Genomic DNA, 4,431 nt, shown 5'->3' on the forward strand with positions numbered 1-4,431 from the left:
CATGGAATAGTCCTCCTTGGGGCCTGCCCTGAGCTTCCATTGTTTATAAGCTTCTTTCTTAAGAGGACCGTGATTTCCCTGTTTAGTCAAGAGGGCTTCCCAGCCCTTCTGTAACCTTTTCTCCACATAGGAATGGGCTTCCTTTGTGCTTCAGGAATCATGTCCTTAAGGAACAACCACTCTTCATGCACACCTTTCACCTGCAGTCCCCAGCCCCACAGCACTTGCCCTGCTAGTGACCTAAACTTGTTGAAATTTGCATTTTTGAAGTCCAAGACTTCAGTCCGGCTTTGTCTGCCTTACATCAAACAGTGAACATGATGGTTTCATGGTCGCTGTTGCCCAGACTTCCCTCCATATTTAAGTCAGTCACAAGGTCACCTTCTTTGGCCAGGACTAAGTCTAGCATTTGGTAGGGGTCATTGCTACTACACAGTAGTGTTAGTTGGGCAGGGCTCATTGCTTTTTGCTCCAGAGTTAATTGCTCCCAGGTGTATGTTCAAACAGCGCATCCTGGAGCAATCAACTCCAGGGTAGTAAGCTCCACAGTTTATTTAGGCACCATAATTGCATGTGTAGATGTTCACCCTGGACCCCAAGTAAAGTCTTTTCTGAATCTGAATCTTTCCTGCACTGCTTGCCATTACTTAGCGTATGAGCAAGGGTCTTGGACCTTATTTAAAGCCATTCTTATTAGGTTGGCAGCCCTTATGAAAAAAACACTCTCCCCACTTTTCACTAGGTGACAGCATCTCTTCCCATCAGCCATACCATCCCCCGGTCAAAGAAGCTAAAATTCTGCTGGTGATGCCATCTACACAGCCACATGTTGATCTCCAGGATGCCTCTGCTCCTACCTCGGCCTTTACTCTTGATTTTGGGATCTATGACTGTCTGTTATGCAATTTGCTGAAAAAGCTCCTGTGCTGCATTTCTATAATGAGGATAGCTTGCTGATTCAAACCCCAACCTGACAGAGTCTTTGACCCATCTAGCTGGGGTGACCCTAGCAGGAGTTAACACTCCTGCTGGCTCTGTTTCCTGAGTTATTGGAACATGGAAACCTCCATACTGCATCAAGGAACCATCTCCAAGGAAGGGACACAGAAATGAAGGAACATCAATCTAATCTCCAGAACTGTATTTTTTTTTTTGTAAGACACAAATTTCATTTTCTGACCAGCTTTCCTTAGCTCAGGGCATTCAGCAACACATGGGCCAAATCACATACAGAACCTAGGATTCCAGGACCTCTCCAATTCCATTATCTGCTCCAACCACTGACCAACCATACTACATCCCACCCAGATTCTATCAGCGTTGTTAATCGAGTAATTTACTGGCTTTGTTTGCTGACTTGTCACAATTCTTGTTCTAATTAAAATAAAGTACTTTTGTCTGTATTTATCCCCAATAATTTCTGTAGAGCTATATTCAGGATGACCTTTTTTTGTATGTGTGACTCCAAGTGTCAACTTCTTTGCTTTATGTTATCCTTATTTTCAGATTAACTGTTTTTCTGGTCATCAGCCCTTTCTCTCTACTGCTTCCAATGTATTTCTTGGTAGGTGGTGGTTTTGATTCTTTGTCATGTTTGCTTTTTAAATAATCTGTTCATGGCCTGCAGGGAAACTGTTTGCTGACATTTCAGTGAAGCTATATATCAACTGAGTTCATGCAAGTTCAGTCAATGTCAACCCAACTGTTGTCTGTTCAGTCATGAAGACAAAGATTGTTGCCAAGTCGCTTCAGAAAAGTTGAGTTCAGGTAAATTTGAGTCATTACTGCTGATCAAGCAATCACTCAAGGGCAAGGGTTTTTTGTGCTACATTTTTATTAGACTAACTGTATGGAAATGGGTTAATTTTTCGTTAACTGGACCTGGGAGTTGAGGTGGGTCTCTGTCTCAGCTACTAAAGAATGGGCCTGGAGAATAAAATGGATCAATTTGCATATGAAGACACACTGGAGCACTAGGGAATTGAGACCTTTCAGCTGGAGATCCCTTGATGCCCTTTGGTATCCAGGAAAGACTTCAAAGAAGCCCCACTGTGAGAGAAGAGCTTGTCACAAAGAATGCTTAGCTTTCTGGATGACTTCACCAAATCTGGGTGAGTTTTCACAGAAAGGGCAAAGGGCACATTCCTGGCACAAAGGAAATTGAAGTCCATGCTCCATCACATTAGGGTGCTATAGATTAGTTGGGTTAGCAAAAAAGTTGGCAGTAAGAGGAGAGGTTTGGTTTTTTTGAAGTTGAAAACAAACCTTTTAAGATAGGGCATGTTGAATTCAAATATGATTATCAACAAGCTGCTTGTTGTGCATAAGGCCCTCTACCAAAAGAACATAGTAACACACTGAAATTAGTGAGCTGTAAATCTTTGTTTCCTTTTAACATAGGATTAAGAAAAGTCAGCTGGTTCTTAATGCATTGTAGGTTGTAATACACCTGATCTGAGGATAGGCACCCCCTTTTCTAAAACAGTTGAAGTTCAGTTTCTTATGTGCAAGAGGTAGTAGAAATCTTGTAATATGTTATACAACCACAAAGGAATGTGTTTACATCATTCTTAAAACTTGAACTTTATCACCTTGAAACAAAAGTAAACAAGCTGATCTAACAATCAGCAAGTCGACACACAATCTGGAAACTTCTGTTTTCAAAGCGCATTGAAATACTTTATCAGCTGAGCCAGTGGTGATGCATAGGGGGTGCACAGGGGTGCATGTGCACCCCCTGAGAGCACTGGTGCACCCCCGACCATCTGTGCTCGCCACTTAGGCAACGGGCAGGCAGTGCATGCGGGAGCACCAGTGCCCGTCCCCCACAAGCGCCAGCCGGGGAGTTGAGTGCCATGACACTTCCAGAAGCAGCCACGGCCACTTCTGGAAACAGCCACAGGGGGACACCCTTGCCCCCTCCAGTCAGTGGGATCGGCTGTGGGGGACTCTCCCCCTCGGTCAGCAAGGTTGGCTGCAGAGGGATTCCCCTCCCTCCCCGGTCACTGACTGGTCGCTGGGAGGCATGTGCCCCCCCTGACTAAGGTGGCACCAGTCGCCCATGAGCTGAGCAGTAAGTAAACATTTTAACGCACACAAGGTGAGCATGAGTACTAATTCAAGAAACCTGGCATACAGTGGCAGCTTGAGTCAACATTGTATTTGGCACCTTTATGTGACACCTCTTTTTATTTGATAATATTGTCCTTAATAAGTAAATGCCAGGTACATTGGCATTCAAGTTGCCTACACTGCATGCTCCTATACAGACAAATCATGCTGTTGTACAAGTGTATTGCTGATTTTGCACTTTTTTATGCAGCCTCAAAATATTGCCTCCATGAAGTCTGCTGCTTTTGGCAGAAATGGCATGAGTTCTCTTCCAGTCGCAGAACTAGGGTGGGACAAGAGGGGCACCAGGAGGGGCCCCCAACACTGGGGGCCCTGGCCCTGGGCACTAGCCCTGGGCACCAACTTAGAGAAAGGGGTGGTATGGATCCCTTCCCCCTCCTCCCCCCGCAAATCTTTCCACAGCACACAAAGCCCTGCATAGCCTAGCCATAGGGAGTGGGCAGGCAGAGTGGGCAGGCATAGTGCTATGCCCAGCAGTGTGTCTGGTGGGAGACAGGGGGGTGGACTGATGCCCCTTTCCCCCAGGGGGCCTTTGCCATGAGAGGCTCAGCCCTGTTTCCGGGAGTGAATGGGGCACCAGGAGGGGCCCCCAACACTGCTGTTCTTCTGTGGCAATAGCTCAGCCCATGCTGTTAAAGTAGCAGTGGTAGCACCTGCCACTCAAGGGAGGAGAGACTATGCAGGTAAGTCTCCCCTCCCTTGCTAGGGGACAGTATAATTATTCCCCCACCTCCCCCATCACTGAAAAAGCTTATGATGCTTCTGCCATCTTCTACCCCACTGTACCTGAAGGAAGAGCTAATGGAACCAGACATTGTATCTGTATCCAGACTAGTGACTGGCAATGGAATCTCTCTGTGTAGAGTCTCTGATGATCACACATGTATGTACAGAATGGTCTGTGGTTTATCAGTGCTGTGGACCCTAGGCAAACTTATAAATAAATTTTTCTGTGCTTTTTGCCTTCTTTGAGTCATGCATAGCCACCCAAGATGCATGAAGTGATGGCATTGATGGAAAAGTTTCCATGCAGTCTTGGTGTGTCCAGCAATAAAAGACAGCGTATCATAACTAGTAATGACCTGAAATTAGAAGTGCACCGATACATCAGTCCCATATCAGATCAGCATCAATATAAGGAAAATTTACAGTATCAGCAATCGGCTTTTTATGGCTGATGTGGCCGATAATGTCGCTAATAAATGCCTCAAGCATGCTCACAGCCTCATAGATTCATAGATGCTAGGGTCGGAAGGGACTTCAATAGATCATCGAGTCCGACCCCCTGCATAGGTAGGA

At 45.7% G+C, this 4,431-nt stretch overlaps 1 pseudogene; it reads left to right on the plus strand.

Annotated features, from left to right (window-relative positions):
• Window positions 1-3,888: 3,888 nt before the first annotated feature.
• Window positions 3,889-4,431, plus strand: part of LOC102379316 — a 14,398-nt pseudogene continuing 13,855 nt past the window's right edge.

This window comes from Alligator sinensis, unplaced genomic scaffold (genome assembly GCF_000455745.1).
Source record: "Alligator sinensis unplaced genomic scaffold, ASM45574v1 scaffold1277_2, whole genome shotgun sequence".
In the NCBI taxonomy this organism is placed as follows: Eukaryota; Metazoa; Chordata; order Crocodylia; family Alligatoridae; genus Alligator; species Alligator sinensis.